The sequence below is a fragment of the Phyllobates terribilis genome, unplaced genomic scaffold (assembly GCF_046119375.1).
Source record: "Phyllobates terribilis strain yellow unplaced genomic scaffold, ASM4611937v1 Scaffold_2__4_contigs__length_985480577, whole genome shotgun sequence".
Lineage (NCBI taxonomy): Eukaryota > Metazoa > Chordata > Amphibia > Anura > Dendrobatidae > Phyllobates > Phyllobates terribilis.
This window is the reverse complement of record NW_027362762.1, coordinates 682,760,413-682,779,189: the sequence shown is the minus strand read 5'-3', so window position 1 is coordinate 682,779,189 and position 18,777 is coordinate 682,760,413.

The window sequence follows — 18,777 nt, the reverse complement described above, 5'->3', positions numbered from 1 at the left end:
TCACTAGGCTACTCACACTAACGGCAGCTTGCCGCGCTTCACCGATCTTATGGCGCCAGCACACCTTAAGCTCTAACTGAGCTACAACTGCGTCTGAACTATGCTCCACTGCAGGCCGACCTCGCTCAGGCTTCTCTACTGCAGGAACTCTCTCAACAGACTAAACTGAGCTTGACTCTGTATTCAGGTCTGTACTTGCTGAACTCTCCAGAGGAACTCCTAACTGCCTAGCTCCACCTTCCCTATTTATATCCCTAACGGGCTCCCTCTGCTGGTCTGAGGTGGAAGGTGAAGATGTGTGAATGATTATGGGAGCCTCTTGTGGAGGATTCTATCAATACACCCTTATAGGATCTGTGGTACCAAGCGCAGCTGCGCGCCACAAATGCACAGATTGATTTAGTAAACGAAGTGAATGGTTTTTCATCATATATCCAACTTTTGAAATTATTAATACAAAACAGAGACTAAAAATGTATCCTCGGGATAAAAAGAAAAGATTTACCAACATTGATCAATGCAAACCTTATGATTTTAAAACTGAACATTAGACCCATATTTATGTAACAAATAAAGGTTGTATTTTATAATCCAGAATCTTTAGTTAGGGTTAGAGATGAGCGTTGTTCTACTCGAACTGTTCGCCAATCTCAAATTCGAGCTGTTTTGGGCGGTGTTCGAGCCGTTCGGCGAACATGAACGATTTGAGAAAAATTTGGCTGTTCGAGGTTATGTTCGATAACTGTTCGTGCACCAAAATCATAACTGGATTTTTTCTCAGTAATGATGAAAATTAATGTTAATACGCAGTTTGAGTGTACAGCGGGGTGGGGGGAGGGGCAGGGGATGGATCTCTGCAGGAATAATGAAGATCTCCATTTTTTTTCTCTTTCCCGCATTTGCAGTGGGGAGGTGCAGTCTGTCAGCCTATCAGCAGCGCACACACGGAGCGAACTGCTGTTTTTCACACAAGCAAGGGCATGTGTCATTGGCAGTGTATGTCACATGTCCTTGCCCTATAAGACCAAGCCATTTTCCCCGTCGCTACCATTTTCTCACTGCTGCAGCTGCGTGTTAGACGGCACCGCTGTTGCTGTGTGCGCTATACCTTGTTAATTTCAAGCCAATTTTCGCACAAATCTACAGATAGCTTGGGAGTAGGGAATAGTTGTGATTGCAGTCCTTTGAAGGACTAGGTTACAGCATTTCCTACGACTTTTATCAGGCAGGTCTGTGCTCTTAAATAGATAGATTGTGGGAGTAAAGACTAATTGTAATTGCAGTCCTTTTCAGGACTAGGTTACATCAGTTCCTATCAGTTTTTGACAGGCAGGTCTGTGCCAGTGCTGTGCAAGTTTTTTTCACAGCATTTGGCTGAATCTAGCAAAGCTAATCCTTTTTGGCCTATTGCAGAGTGTGTTAGTCAGTGGAGTAGCCTATCTGTGTTGCAAGATATACCACCTGTGTATAGAATACCAATTTTTTTACTGCACCTAGTGAAGTAAAATCTTTTGGGCATAGCATCATTCTATTAGTCCATCTATACTGACCTCCATCAGGTTGCAAATTGAATATAATTTTTTTCTGCATCTAGCTCTGAAAAAATATTTGGGCTTCTATCAGTGTGTGGGACTTGTTCTATTAGTCCATCTATACTGACCTCCATCAGGTTGCAAACTGAATATAATTTTTTTCTGCATCTAGCTCTAAAAAAATATTTGGCCTTCTAGCAGTGTGTGGGACTTTCTCTATTAGTCCATCTATACTGAACTCCATCAGGTTGCAAATTAAAAATAATTTTTATCTGCATCTAGCTCTGAAAAAATATTTGGCCTTCTAGCAGTGTGTGGGACTTTCTCTATTAGTCCATCTATACTGACCTCCATCAGGTTGCAAATTAAAAATAATTTTTATCTGCATCTACCTCTGAAAAAATATTTGGGCTTCTAGCTGTGTGTGGGACTTGTTCTATTAGTCCATCTATACTGACCTCCATCAGGTTGCAAACTGAATATAATTTTTTTCTGCATCTAGCTCTGAAAACATAATTGGCCTTCTAGCAGTGTGTGGGACTTTCTCTATTAGTCGATCTATACTGACCTCCATCAGGTTGCAAACTGAATATATTTTTTTTCTGCATCTACCTCTGAAAAAATATTGGGCTTCTAGCTGTGTGTGGGACTTGTTCTATTAATCCATCTATACAGACCTCCATTAGGTTGCAAACTGAATATATTTTTTTCTGCATCTACCTCTGAAAAAATATTGGGCTTCTAGCTGTGTGTGGGACTTGTTCTATTAATCCATCTATACAGACCTCCATCAGGTTGCAAACTGAATATAATTTTTTTCTGCATCTAGCTCTGAAAAAATATTTGGCCTTCTAGCAGTGTGTGGGACTTTCTCTATTAGTCCATCTATACTGACCTCCATCAGGTTGCAAATTAAAAATAATTTTTATCTGCATCTAGCTCTGAAAAAATATTTGGCCTTCTAGCAGTGTGTGGGACTTTCTCTATTAGTCCATCTATACTGACCTCCATCAGGTTGCAAATTAAAAATAATTTTTATCTGCATCTACCGCTGAAAAAATATTTGGGCTTCTAGCTGTGTGTGGGACTTGTTCTATTAGTCCATCTATACTGACCTCCATCAGGTTGCAAACTGAATATAATTTTTTTCTGCATCTAGCTCTGAAAAAATATTTGGCCTTCTAGTAGTGTGTGGGACTTTCTCTATTAGTCCATCTATACTGACCTCCATCAGGTTGCAAATTAAAAATAATTTTTATCTGCATCTAGCTCTGAAAAAATATTTGGCCTTCTAGCAGTGTGTGGGACTTTCTCTATTAGTCCATCTATACTGACCTCCATCAGGTTGCAAATTAAAAATAATTTTTATCTGCATCTACCTCTGAAAAAATATTTGGGCTTCTAGCTGTGTGTGGGACTTGTTCTATTAGTCCATCTATACTGACCTCCATCAGGTTGCAAACTGAATATAATTTTTTTCTGCATCTAGCTCTGAAAAAATATTTTTCCTTCTAGCAGTGTGTGGGACTTTCTCTATTAGTCCATCTATACTGACCTCCATCAGGTTGCAAATTAAAAATAATTTTTTTTCTGCATCTACCTCTGAAAAAATATTGGGCTTCTAGCTGTGTGTGGGACTTGTTCTATTTATCCATTTATACAGACCTCCATCAGGTTGCAAACTGAATATAATTTTTTTCTGCATCTACCTCTGAAAAAATATTTGGGCTTCTAGCTGTGTGTGGGACTTGTTCTATTAGTCCATCTATACTGAGCTCCATCAGGTTGCAAACTGAATATAATTTTTTTCTGCATCTAGCTCTGAAAAAATATTTGGCCTTCTAGCAGTGTGTGGGACTTGTTCTATTAGTCCACCTATACTGACCTCCATCAGGTTACAAATTCAAAATAATTTTTTGTCTGCATCTAGCTCTGAAAAAATATTTGGCCTTCTAGCAGTGTGTGGGACTTTCTCTATTAGGCCATCTATACTGACCTCGATCAGGTTGCAAACTGAATATATTTTTTTTCTGCATCTACCTCTGAAAAAATATTTGGGCTTCTAGCTGTGTGTGGGACTTGTTCTATTAGTCCATCTATACTGACCTCCATCAGGTTGCAAACTGAATATAATTTTTTTCTGCATCTAGCTCTGAAAAAATATTTGGCCTTCTAGCAGTGTGTGGGACTTGTTCTATTAGTCCACCTATACTGACCTCCATCAGGTTACAAATTCAAAATAATTTTTTGTCTGCATCTAGCTCTGAAAAAATATTTGGCCTTCTAGCAGTGTGTGGGACTTTCTCTATTAGGCCATCTATACTGACCTCGATCAGGTTGCAAACTGAATATATTTTTTTTCTGCATCTACCTCTGAAAAAATATTTGGGCTTCTAGCTGTGTGTGGGACTTGTTCTGTTAGTTCATCTATACTGACCTCCATCAGGTTGCAAATCGAATATAATTTTTTTCTGCATCTAACCCAGCCAATAGTTTTGGCCTAATACCACAGTTTGGCCACTCAGCTCTGCTCGGTTCCCATCCATTGTTTTTTTGTGCAAACAACTCCAGAGTTGTGAATTAGTTAACCACCAAAATGTGTGGAAAAAGGCCTGCCGCTGGTGGAAAGGGGAATAGGCGTGTTGGGAAGGGGAAAAAAGGTTGTGTCCGTGGGGTAGGTGTTAAAGCAACAGTAACATCTGCAGAAGAAAGACCATCTTCCAGCCAAACTAAAATGTCTACTTCTTTTAGCGGACAATGTGATAAGATCCCTTTCTTACGGCCACGCCAATCGCTACAAATTCCAGATGAGGCACAAAAACAGCAGGTGCTTCAACGGATATCAAGTGCTCCTTTAAGTGGGCTCTCCTCCACATCAACTTCAACATCACAAATACTCCAGTCCTCAAAGGTGTCACCCCAATCGCACTTGCTTCCTCACAGCTCCCAAATCTCCAGCTGCCCGTCTGAGTATGAGGTAGAACAGATGGTTGAGTCTGCAGAGCTGTTTACTCATACTATAGCCTGGGAATCAGAGGTCGACTCCAGCGCTTCTGTGAATCCAGACGAGGAAATGATCTGCACTGATGCCCAGAATCTTTATGAGTCGGATCCAGGACCAGACGCAGAAGGTTCTGACCATAATGTAGACCCTCATTCCCAAACTGTAACTCCTGTTGGTGGAGACAATGAGGAAGACGATGATGAGACTCAAATACCTGATTGGAGCGACAACTTTAGTTTTTTGTCAGGGCAGGAACAGGTAGGCTCTGAGGACGACGGGTGTGATAACGCACAGGGTGATGATGATGAGGTTGGAGATCCCACTTACTGTCAACCCACAGTCAGCCAAGAGATGAGGTCAGCAGAGGAGGTGGAGGAAGATGCTAGTGACGACGAGGTCAGGTTGCGCCTTCCTGGACAGAGACGTAGTACTGGAAGCACGTCAACAACTGCATCCTCAAACACAACTCTGCCTCTCACCACAAGTCGTGGTGGCTCTTCAGGTCGCATGGGTGCTAAGCCTTGCATAGCCTGGGCATTTTTTCAGATCGATAAAGATGACCCAACTCGTGTTATCTGTAACATTTGTCAGCAAAAGCTAAGTAGAGGCCAAAAAATACATAGTTTGAGTACCTCATGCATGAACCGGCACATGGACATGAAGCATAAGTTGCAGTGGGAAGCTCAGTGTGCTACAATGCGGCCTAGCCGGCCGGGCCAACCACCGTCTGCCATATCTTGTGCATCCGCGGCCTCTTCATCCTCTGTGACTGGGGGGACAGCAGTCACACCTGTTTTGGGGCGCAGACCTGCCACCTCTTTACCCGCAACAGCCAGCGTGATTGGCAGGTCATCATTTTCTTTGGAGGTGGTAACACCAGCTGGTGTTGAGCGCTGTCCGACATCGATAGCACCACCTTTGGATCAAGGCAACCTAACATGTCCGCCTGCATCTTCCTCACAGACCGGCAGTTTGCCGGGGACACCCTTATCAACCCCGTCTAAGCACAATAGCCAGCCCTCGGTCCCTCAGATGTGGACAAGTAAAAGACCATTTCCTCCTAGCCATGAGAAAGCTAAGAGGTTGAATTTCACCATCTGCAAGCTCTTGGCTACAGAAATGCTGCCTTTCCACCTGGTGGACACAGAGGATTTTCGAGACCTTATGTCCGTCGCAGTGCCCCAGTACCAGATGCCCAGTCGGCACTACTTCTCAAAGAAAGGTGAGCCTGCGCTCCACCAGCATGTCGCACACAACATCACCGCTTCTTTGAGAAACGCTGTGTGTGACAGGGTGCATTTCACCACAGACACTTGGACGAGTAGGCATGGACAGGGGCGTTACATGTCGCTGACTGGGCACTGGGTAACTATGGTGACAGCAGGACAAGGGGCTGCTGTCCAAGTCTTGCCGTCCCCACGAGTTGTGCGTCAATCCTCTTTATGTCAAAGTTCCTCCACTGCTTCTGCCTCCTCAACCTCCTCTCGGTCTTCCACCTGCACCCAAAGCCTGTCTGGTCATGCCACAAGCTTTCTAACTGCGCAGAAGGGATCCTGCACACCTCCTTACTATGCTGGCAGTAGGGCTCAACGTCATCAGGCGGTTTTTACTTTGAAATGTCTGGGAAATGTTAGTCACACAGCTGAGGAGTTGTGGTCAGCTCTGGAGAACCAATTTCATGAATGGTTGTCTCCACTGGACCTGAAACCAGGGAAGGACGTGTGCGACAATGCTGCAAACCTGGGTGCGGCCCTTCGCCGGGGCAATGTCACACACGTGCCTTGTATGGCTCACGTGTTGAACCTGGTTGTCCAGCAATTTTTAGCCCACTATCCCAGACTAGATGGCCTTCTGCAGAGGGCACGGTCGCTGTGTGCTCACTTCCACCGTTCGCATCCCGCAGCTCAGCGACTTACATCTCTACAGAAGTCGTTGGGCCTGCCACTTCACCGGCTAAAATGCGATGTGCCTACCCGGGGGATTTCAACTCTGCACATGTTGCAGCGACTGTGGCAGCACCGACAAGCCCTGGTGCAATACGTTCTGACGTATAGCCTGGGCCAACGAGATCCAGAGGTGGGGCAAATCACGCTGGAGGAGTGGTCTCAGATCAGGGACCTATGCACCCTTCTGCACAGTTTTGAAATGGCGACGAAGATGTTTAGTGCTGACGATGCCATTATCAGCATGACTATTCCGGTGACTTACATGCTGGAGCACATGTTAAACAGAATTCGGAGTCAGGTGGTGGCACAAGAGGAGGTGGAGGAAGTAGAGGAGGAGGAGTTGTATGCGGAAGGGCTAACATCTGCAAGGTCCAGACGGTCGGCAGCACCAAGGCGGCAGGCATGTGAGGGTGGGGGAGATGGTTTTACCAGGGCGCATGGTAGCAGCCAAACTAGTGAGGAAGGTGCAGGAGCCCAGGAAGAAGTGGAGGACGAACTGATGGAAGACTCATCAGATGAGGGAGACCATGATCACATTTCTGTTGTGCGAGGTTGGGGGGAGAGGACAGAGGAAGGAAGCATGATTGTTACCTCGCCACCAACACAACAGAGACTTGGTGCTCCTGGATGCGCAACACACATGAGTGCCTTCTTGCTGCACTACCTGCAACATGACCCTCGAATTGTGAGAATTAGATATAATCCTGACTACTGGGTTGCCACACTGTTAGATCCCCGGTACAAAAGTAAATTTGCAGAAATTATTCCAGCCATAGAAAGGGATGCACGCATGCAGCAGTATCAGCAGAGACTGTTGCAGAATCTTACATGTGCTTTTCCACAAAACACCAGTGGTGCACGTAGTGAATCTCACAGTTCCAACTTGCCAACCGTGGGACCGTCAAGTGTTCAGCACTCAAACCGTAACAGAACCACAGTATCTGCTGGTAACATCAATTTTGCGGAATCATTTCACCACTTTTTTAGCCCATCCTTTGCAAGGCCACAGGAGACAAGAAGTCTGACACATAGTCAACGCCTAGACACGATGGTACAGGAGTATCTCCAAGTAAACATTGAAGCCATGACTGTGTCACTGGACCCTTGCTCTTTTTGGGCTTCCAATCTGGATAAATGGCCGGAGCTAGCCACTTACGCCTTGGAGATCTTGTCATGCCCCGTAGCCAGCGTTCTGTCTGAACGTGTGTTCAGCGCTGCTGGTGGTGTGCTGACAGATAAGCGCACGCGGCTCTCCACTGATAATGTAGACAGACTCACGTTCATAAAGATGAACAAATCATGGATCCGAAATGACTTTTCTACCCCTGTGTCATCCTGGGGAGAGTAAAAGCTTGATGATTGGTTAAAATCACCCTACCAACCGTTTTAAGCTTTCAAATTACTAATCATGTTTATCTGTATCTTGGCTGGAAAATAATTTTGGCTTTGTAGCAGTGTGCAGCACTGATTCTATTAGGCCATCTATAATAAGCTCCACCAGATTTAAAATTACTAATCATGTTTATCTGTATCTTGGCTGGAAAATAATTTGGGCTTTGTAGCAGTGTGCAGCACTGATCCTATTAGGCCATCTATACTAAGCTCCACCAGATTTAAAATTAATAATAATTTTTAGCTGCATCTAGCCCGGAAAATAATTTTGGGGCTCCGAGATGCGCAAGACACATAAGTGACTTCTTGCTGCACTACCTGCAACATGACCCTCATATTGTCAGAATTCGAAGTAATCATGACTACTGGGTTGCCACACTCTTAGATCCCCCAAACTTTTCGATCAACCGTTTCATTTTAATGAAGACCAAAAAAATTGTCATTTTTGAAATTATAAGCATTAGCAGGTTATTAGAAACTGAAATCAAACAGTTTTCAACTCAAAACTTTATTCTAGGTGATGTTACATTTTCACATAGGACCCCTTGTTCGAAAGGAGCTTCTGAACTCTCTCGTCCATTGAATTTGTCAGGTTTTGGATGGTTTCTACTTCAATTGTTTTGCATGAGGACAGAATACCCTCCCAAAGCTGTTGCTTAGATGTGAACTGCCTCCCGCCATCATAGACACTCCTTTTGATGATGCTCCAGAGGTTCTGAATGGGGTAGAGGTCAGGGGAGCATGGGGGTCACACCATACGTTTGTCCCCTTTTATGCCCATATCAGCCAGAGATGCAGATGTTTTATGTGCAGCATGAGATGGTGCATTATCATGCAAAAAAATGATCTTGCTGTGAAATACACGGTTCTTCTTCTTGAACCATGGCAGGAAGTGCTGTTTGAGAAAATCCACATACATTATGGAGTTCATCTTTAGCGCCTTCAGGGATCCTAAAGGGGCCGACAATCTCTCTCCCCATGATTCCAGCCCAAAACATTACTCCACCTCCTCCTTGTTGGCGCTGTAACCGTGTTTGCGTGGGGTGTCCATCAACCAGCCATCCTCCACTCCATCCATCTGGACCATCGAGCGCTGCACGGCACTCATCCATGAACAAAACAGTTTTGAAATCAGTCTTCATGTAATGTTTAGCCCACTGGAGCCGTTTCTGCTTGTGTGAAGTGGATAGAGGAGGTCGACAGGATGGCGTATGCACAGCTGCAAACCTCTGAAGGACCCTGCATCTTGTTGTTCGGGGGACGTTGGAGGCACCAGCAGCTTCAAAAACTTGTCTGCTGCTATGACAAGGCTTTTTTGCCGCTGCTCTTTTAACCTGACGTAATTGCCTGTAGGAAAGAGTCCTCAATTTGCCCTTATCAGCACGCACACGTGTGTACTGTGAATCAGCTACATACTTCTTGATTGCCAAGACGCTTCATCCTGATCATCGCACAATGTTGATTGTAGTCATGCCTTGACCTAAACACTCCGCAATTTGTTGCTTCTCAGCAGCCGACACATCCTTTTTCTTTCCCATTTTGGCAGAAAATGTAGGCTGCTTAATAATGTGAGACAGCCTTCTTAAGTAGTCTTGCCTTTCATTGGACACACCTGCCAAACTAATTAGCACAGGTGTCTGCAATTGCTTACAGTGATATAAAGAGCCCTGACACACATCACCATCAATGAGTTTAACTGACAAACAAACAAATTCTTCCCTTATCACTCCTAAACACTTTTTGCATAATAATTTGGAACACAGTGCACATATGCTTTTCCACAAAACACCAGTGGTTCACATAGTGAATCTTACAGTTCTAACTTGCCAACCATGGTCTGTATGGAGTTGTTCAATAAAGGGCCCAAAATTAAGATAACATAGATGGGAGAGGTTTCTATGAATAGGAATTCCTAAGTATTTGATACCCTGTGAGGGCCAGGCAAAGGGAAAGTTGGACTGGATGGAATCCTATATGGATTTGGGGAGGGAGACATCGAGGGCCTCAGACTTCGCTGCATTGATTTTAAAATTTGACCATGTAACAAAGTGATCTATTTCAGCCATAACAGCATGGATGGATATATGTGATTGAGTGATATATACTAGGACATCATCAGCAAATAGAGAGCACTTGTACTCGGTGCCTCCCACCTCAATCCACCTAATATTGGGGTTATGGCGAATTGATGAGAGCAGGTGCTCCGTCACTAGGATGTATAAGAGAGGGGACAGAGGACATCCCTGCCTTGTCCCATTGGTGATTGTGAAAGGTGATGAAAATGTTCTGATGGACCCCCTGGGCCTTGGGACACCCGGAGCCGGACCCTTTTTGGTGGATGCTGGTGGTTGTAGTTTTCGTGGCGGCGACCCGGTTCCGTGGCTCAGGGTGGTCAAACCAGTGGCGGAACTATTTTTGTGGTTTTGATGTTTAAATGTCCGACTACGCCACCCGTGGATTGCGGTCAGAGTGAACCGCCGCTGCAGGGCAGACCGCTGAGGCTGGTGTTGTGGGTGCAGCAGAGCGTAGCATAACTCCCCATGGGAGGAGTATAGCCTCAGGGCAGTGTATGCGGAGGATGGGGGTGATGGTGGAGGGCAGCAGCAGTAACGACACGGAGTCAGTGATGCAGTCCAGGGCCTTTACTCACAGTTCTTATTATCCAGACCACGTCTGCAGGTAACGGCTGCCCACGTCGTACTGTGCTCACCAGGTGAGGGGCTCAGACAACTCCCAGATAATTTTGGAGCGCTTCACAGGACCCCCTTTGTGTGTCCTTTGTCTGGCCTTTCTTACCAACCCTTCTGTCCGGCTGCCTCGGGCCTCCTCTTGGTAAACTTGGCGCCAGTTTCCCTGACCCTATGTGGTGCCTTCCTAGCGGGTGTAGCGAGGGGCTGCGCCACATAAAATGTCACAGCCTCCGGTTTCTAGCTGAGGGTCGTTTCCTGCCTCCACTAGTTTCGGGGACCGGTCTCCCCCTTTGGCCTGACCCCTCCACGCAGGTGGATTCGGGCGTGCGGTGGCGACTCGCCCGTCCGCACCCCTGGGATCCCTTCATTCCTCATTCCTGGAGCCTTCTCCGCTCCTCTTCCTTCCTTCTCCCTCTTCCAGGCCTGGGCCTCTGTTACTAGGCCCGCCTCCGGAGCAGAGCTCATGCAGAGCCCCTGCTCCCTGCCACTTCTGCTCAGACTTCTCTGCACTGAACTAAGATGGTGCCCACCTTTTATACTCCCTTCTCAATGCACCCAGGAACTGCTTCCTCCCTGCTCCTGCACTACAGGGTTCCCCTTACTCAGTGTTCCCTCCCCCCACTCCAGCCAGGGACAGGGACTGTCGTGCCCATCTCAGAGGCATATTGGTCGCCCTGCCCCACGGCAATGTGGTGTAATGCATGCAGGTGTCGGGTCCTGATCCACACTCCATCCTTACCTGAGAGTGAGATATCACACCTCTGGGTGAGGTGCAATACCTCTGTAGCAACCGAGCCCTCAGGGTGCTACAGTTCCATTTATCTTCAGCCTAGGTGACGTATTGTGATACAGGGCCGTGATTTTGGCTTTAAAAGGGTCCCCTAGACCCCTACCCCAAGCTTTTTAAGAGAATCATATATGGCGTGCCAGGAGACTCTATGGAATGCTTTCTCAGCATCCAACGAGAGTATCTAATTACAAATTTTTAACTGCATCTAGCCCAGGAAATACTTTGTGCCTAGTAGCAGTGTCTGCTAGTCAGCGGATTATCCCGGCTGTTAAGCAAGCTACACCACCTGTAGTTTGGACACTTAATTTTTTCAAAGGGAATGCTTCGGGACCACGGGATACTCAGTGAAGAGCATCAGGAGGCACCCCAAGGCATAGGGGCTGGGACTGGCAGTAGGATGCCTTGTGTAGCGCCGGTGTCCCTGCCCTCTGCTAGGCAGGGACGCTGTTCCCCTCACCTCTCTGCTCCGTGCCCCGTGTCCTCCTCCCGCTCTGCTGGCAGCGCGCGCTCCTTCCCGGCCACTGTGCTTAGGGCGCGCGCGCGCGCTCTCCCTCCCTCTTAAAGGGGCCGCACGCGCCGTCCTAAGGAGTCCCCGGCCAATGGCCGGAGGACTTCACCATATATAAGGCACCTCCTCCAAAATGGAGGTGCCCGAGCAATGTTGTTGCACTGTTCACTACTCTGCTTCAGCCCTCAGGTCCCGTTGCCAGTTACCTGCCAGATACCTGCCAGATTCCTGTCAGCTTGCTGTCTTATTCTTGCCTGATATTCTGCTACCTGCCTGCTAGCCTGAGGTCCGACGGTCTGCCTTACAACTCCTGTCAGTCTGTCTAAGGACCAGCTTGCCCGCTCACCTGGGAGCGCACATCAGCTACCTGCCTGCTTGCCTGAGGTCCGACGGTCTGCCTTCCAACTCCTATCAGTCTGTCTATGGACCAGCTTGCCCGCTCACCTGGGAGCGCACATCTGCTACCTGCCTGCTAGCCTACCTGGAGGCTCTGCCGTCACGTGCTGTGACCACCTGCCTGTCCAGTGACTCCTGCCCGCTCACCTGGGAGCGCTCATCTGCTGCCTGTCTGCTAGCCTACCTGGAGGCTCTGCCGTCACGTGCTGTGACCACCCGCCTGTCCAGAGACTTCTGCCCGCTCACCTGGGAGCGCTCATCTGCCGCCTGTCTGTTGGTCTTCCTGGAGGCTCCGCCGTCACATGCTGTGACCACCCGTTTATCCAGAGACTCTCGCCTGCTCACCTGGGAGCTCACGTCTACCATCAGCCGCCACAGGTCGTACCAACCCTTTACCCAGAGACTGCCCCGGTCACTTGCCGTGACCATCTGTCCATTCACCCAGAGACTGCCCCGGTCACTTGCCGTGACCATCTGCCCGTTCACCCAGAGACTGCCCCGGTCACTTGCCGTGACCATCTGCCCGTTCATCCAGAGACTGCCCCGGTCACTTGCCGTGACCTCCTGCCCGTTCTTCTAGAGACTGTCCCGGTCACCTGCTGTGACTGCCTGCCTGGTCGCCACCCGCTCCCTTACTAGGACCGCCCCCTTGTATAGTTGCTCAGAGGTTCCGCCTCCCAGACCTGTTACAGTTTGCTCGGGCCATGGAACCCGGTGGCACCCAAGCTCCCTCGCTCTCGGACCTGTGTCATGAACTGTCCCGTCAGAGGTCCCAACAGGAGTCCATCCTGGGTCACCTGCGGAATGTCAATTCTCGCCTGGACACTCTGACTGCTCCGCCAGCAACCTCCGCCAGTGCCATGACTCGCAATCCGGCAGCTCCGCTGCCCACTAATACCATGGTATCCTACCCCGGACCCCGGCTTTCTACACCTCCTCGCTTCGGAGGCGACTCCGCCCAGGCTCGGGGCTTCATAAATCAGTGCACCCTGCACTTTGAACTATTGTCCCACCAGTTTAACTCCGACTGGGCCAAAATTGCCTTCATCATGTCCCATCTCACCGGGGAGGCCCTGGCCTGGCTAAATCCTCTATGGGAGAGAGGAGACCCCCTGGTGTCCGACTTGCCTGCCTTTCTCACGGCTTTCCGGAAAGTCTTCGACGAACCCGGACAGAAGACCTCATCCGCATCATCACTGCTACGCCTCCGTCAGGGAGGTCTCACCGTGGGCCAATATGCCATACGGTTCCGTACCCTTGCCTCGGAGCTGGCCTGGGATAACGACGCTCTGGTATCCGTCTTCTGGGAGGGTCTGTCAGGCCGTATTAAAGATGAACTTGCCGGTCGGGACATTCCTACCACTCTCGATGACCTAATAACTCTTGCCACCCGGATTGACCTACGGTTCCAGGAGCGTGCCAAAGAGGTCACCCGTGAGAGGAGGTTTCCACGTCTAGCTCCTACTTTTCAGAAACCCGTCACTCCCTCCGTCTCTCCCCAGGTACACTCTCCTGAGCCTATGCAGGTCGACCAGACCAAGATGGTCAAAACCCGTCAGGACTTACGCCGTGCCGAGGGGAGCTGCTTCTACTGTGGCAGTAAGGAGCACCGGATCCGTGCCTGCCCGGAGAGGTCGGGAAACGCCTGTGTCTAGGTTCGCTCAGAGAGGTCGACCTAGACAAGAATAAATCCTCTCCATCTCTGCTGCTGTCAGTCTCAATCGTCTGCGGAGAGAACCGTTATTTCGAACTAGCCCAACTTGACTCTGGAGCAGCCGGGAATCTTATTTCACAGTCCCTGGTAGAGAAATACCGCATCCCCACCAAACCTCTGGCTGTACCCTTGTCTGTTGCTGCCGTGGATGGGGGTCTCTTACCACGCCCCATCCAACTCATCACCGAATCCATTACTCTGCAGGTGGGAATGCTGCATTCTGAGAGTATCTCCTTTCATGTTCTGCCTGGACTCTCTCACGCCCTCTTGCTAGGTCTACCTTGGCTCCAGAGACATGCACCCGTGCTTGACTGGCAGACCGGAGAGGTCCTTCGCTGGGGACAGGACTGCCATAAGACCTGTCTGGTTCCCGTCCATCCCGTCCGTCCTTCTCCTACCCCAGTTAATCTACCTGGACTTCCGATTCCTTATTGGTCTTATGCTGATGTCTTTAATAAAATGGAGGCAGAGACACTACCCCCTCATAGACCATACGACTGCCCTATCGACCTGTTACCCGGTACTACTCCTCCCCGTGGGCGTATTTATCCATTATCCGCTGCTGAGACCCGGTCGATGTCCGAATATATTGAGGAGAATCTGGCCAGGGGATTCATCCGGAAATCTACCTACCCGGCGGGAGCAGGCTTCTTTTTCGTCAAAAAGAAGGACGGTTCTCTCCGTCCCTGTATAGACTATAGAGGCCTTAACCAGATCACGGTGAAGAATAAGTACCCCCTTCCGCTCATTCCGGAGTTATTTGATCGTCTGAGGGGGGCTAGAATCTTCACCAAACTGGACCTCCGTGGGGCGTACAACCTGGTTCGTATCCGTCAGGGGGATGAATGGAAGACGGCATTCAACACCCGGGACGGCCACTATGAATATCTGGTATTGCCCTTTGGTCTCTGTATTGCTCCTGCCGTCTTTCAAGAGTTGGTCAATGACATCTTCCGGGACCTTCTCTACACCTGCGTAGTGGTGTACCTGGGCGACATCTTGGTCTTCTCTCCGGATCTCCAGACTCACCGGAGGGACGTTCGTCAGGTCCTGCTCAGGCTCAGGCAGAATCACCTCTTCGCTAAATACGAGAAGTGCCTCTTTGAGCAGACCTCGCTTCCGTTTTTGGGCTACATTATTTCTCAGACCGGCCTACGAATGGATCCAGAGAAACTGTCTGCCATCGAGAAATGGCCTCGACCGGAGGGGTTGAAGGCCATTCAGCGGTTCCTGGGCTTCGCCAACTACTACCGCCTCTTCATACCACACTTCTCTTCCCAGACTGCCCCAATTTCCGCGCTCACCCGTAAGGGTACTAATCCCAAAGAGTGGCCGCCCGAAGCAGAGGAGGCCTTTCTTTCCTTAAAACAGGCCTTCTCTTCCGCCCCGGTGCTGCATCGCCCGGACGGCAACAAGCAGTTCTTCCTGGAAGTTGACGCCTCCTCCTCTGGAGCCGGAGCGGTACTTACTCAAAAATCATCTTCCGGGAGGATGGTAACTTGCGGCTTCTTCTCTAAACTCTTCTCCTCCTCAGAGCGCAATTATTCCATAGGAGACCGAGAGTTATTGGCCATCAAACTGGCATTGGAGGAGTGGCGTTACCTGCTCGAGGGGGCTCTTCACCCGGTAATAATTTACACTGACCACAAGAACTTGGCTTACCTCCAGCATGCCCAGAGACTTAACCCGCGCCAAGCCCGGTGGTCCTTGTTTTTTGCTCGCTTTGATTTTGTTCTTCATTTTCGCCCGGCTGACAAAAACGTCAAGGCGGACGCCTTGTCTCGATCCTTTCTGGTGTCTGATCTCGAGGAAGATCCGAAACACATCATCGATCCCGCCAGAGTAATGCAGGTGGCTCCCGTGAGTCTAAATCGTCTCCCTCCCGGAAAGACGTTCGTATCAGCACCTGATCGGGAGAAGATCCTTCACTGGGGTCACTCGTCTAAACTGGCTTGCCATGCCGGTCAGAAAAAGACCCTCCAGCTTATTACCCGGCACTACTGGTGGCCTACCCTGCACAAGGAAGTAATAGACTTTGTTTCTGCCTGTGTGTCCTGCGCCCGCAACAAGGTTCTGAGACATCTGCCAGCCGGTCGCCTCTTCCGCTTTCTGTACCTGCTGCCCCCTGGCAGCATATAGCAATGGACTTTATAACTGACCTCCCAGTCTCTGCCGGTTGTACGGTCATTTGGGTGGTCGCTGACCGGTTCTCCAAGATGGCTCATTTCGTTCCCCTGCCAGGCCTCCCGTCTGCACCCGAGCTAGCTAAAGACTTTATTCGTCACATCTTTCGTCTTCATGGCCTGCCCCTCCACATCGTGTCGGATCGTGGGGTACAGTTCACCTCACGCTTCTGGAGAGCCACTTGTAAACTGCTAGACGTCACCCTGGACTTCTCTTCCGCTTACCACCCACAGTCCAATGGTCAAGTGGAGCGGATCAATCATAACTAGTGTTGAGCAGTCCGATACTGAAATATCGGGTATCGGCCGATATTCGCGGTATCGGAATTCCGATACTTAATTCCGATACTTTTGCAATATCGTATACCGGAATCGGAAGTTCCCATAATGCAATGAGACATTTTCATTTTATTCAGCCAATGAGGATCCTAAGAAGTGTGGGCACATCCTGTTAGGCATGTAGGCATCTTAACTAATGGCATGGCTGTGATTGGCTGCTGAAATGATGTCATGATGCACTATAAAAGCCACCGCCGCCATTTTGAGCTCACTCTGCTGTGAATTCAGTTAGGGATAGGACGCTGTTGTTCTGAGGGACAGTTTTAGCTACCTATTTGCTCTATACTGCTTTACCCAAGCTACTTTCTAAATCACTGTGCCTTGCAGTGCTAGTGCACAGTTCCCTGTGCTGTTCACCGCTGTCTGCAAGGTCTGTGTGTGTGAGTGCAGCTCACCCTGTAGTGTGTGCTTCAGCCAAGTCTGGTTGTAGTGCACTCAGTGTGTGTCACTGCCTCATACATTGTCCTTTTTTGCCAATTCATAATTTTTCCTGATATCTCCTATTAGTGTGGTGGTTCCATCTGTATTCAGCTAAATTGGTTCCAAACACACTATATAGGAGTAGATAGAGACATTTTTTTCCGTCTTGCAGCACTAGTGCACAGTGCTCTGCATCTGTACTGTTCACCGCTGTCTGCAAGGTCTGGTGCGTGAGTGCAGCTCACCCTGTAGTGTGTGCTTCAACCCCGTCTGGTTGTAGTGCACTCAGTGTGTGTCACTGCCTCATACATTGTCCTTTTTTGCCAATTCATAATTTTTCCTGATATCTCCTATTAGTGTGGTGGTTCCATCCGTATTCAGCTAAATTGGTTCCAAACACACTATATAGGAGTAGATAGAGAAATTTTTTTGGTCTTGCAGCGCTAGTGCACAGTGCTCTGCATCTGTACTGTTCACCGCTGTCTGCAAGGTCTGGTGTGTGAGTGCAGCTCACCCTGTAGTGTGTGCTTCAACCCCGTCTGGTTGTAGTGCACTCAGTGTGTGTCACTGCCTCATACATTGTCCTTTATTGCCAATTCATAATTTTTCCTGATATCTCCTATTAGTGTGGTGGTTCCATCCGTATTCAGCTAAATTGATTCCAAACACACTATATAGGAGTAGATAGAGGAGCCTTTCTGCAGCCTTGGGCCCTGCAGCCCCAGCCAGATTAGTATTAGCCTATTTTTTGCAGCCTCATCTATTGCATTGCAGGTTACCTTCCTACATTGTAATAGCTACAAAAAGTTTGTGATACTATCGTTATTACATCTTTAGGCACATCCAGTGTCTTTTTGTGACAAAAAAAAACCTAAATAAAGTTCACCAAACACTCCACTTTACAGTTGTGTAGGCCACATTAGCTCATATTAAAGTCTAGTCCACACTTTATAAAATTAGTGTTTCTTATACCTGTTAGCAGCTGTTCAGGAATAAGCACACTAAGCCCTTAGTACTTTTCTGCCTATCTTTATCAGTCTACCAAGATGAAGAAGGCAGGGAGTAAGGCATGTGGTCGTGGGCGTGGGCGTGGGCGTGGGCGTGGAGTTTCTGCAGGGAGAGGACGTGAGGATTCTGTGCCTGCAGGGAGAGGACGTGGGGATTCTGTGCCTGCTGCGGGCACCAGTGACTCAGCATCCCCCAGTTTTACCAGGGAACAGTCCTTTATGCGCAGCTTTGTAGGAGCTAGCCGTACCCCACTGCTGCGCGAGGACCAAATTGAAGCCGTTGTCGGATGGATGGCAGCTAACGCATCGACTTCAATTAGTTCCAGATCCTCTCAGGTCCTGAGCACTGAAGAGCACCCATCTGTCTCTTCACCACCTGCCAAATTGCCCAGGCAGTCAGAGAGCCCTGGACAGGAGCCATCTCTACTTCTGTTCTCTGAATCTCTTGGCTTGGAAAGAGGGGGCCAGCCAAGCAGAATTCGAGAATTTGAAGAAGAGGTAGTATGCAGTGATGCGCAACCGTTTTGTCTCTCTGAATCTGAAGAGGCGGGTGGGCCAGTGCCTATGGTCAGCAGCACACCTCAGTACGCATCTGATGATGAGACTCAGGTGCCACTTTCTGGTGCGTACTGTGCTGTCGAGACTACCCAGGAGAAGCAGTTGTTTGAAGAGGGTGGTGTAGATGATGAGGTCCTTGACCCATCATGGCGTGAGGGACAGGAAGGTGGTGGGAGCAGCTCTGAGGAAGAGATTCCCCGAACGGCCCAAAAAGGAGGGAGAGGGAGGGGGCAGACTTGGTTGCCTGTAGCCTCCACTTCGGCACCCATTAGGAGCATGGCTCTTCCAAAATCAAAAG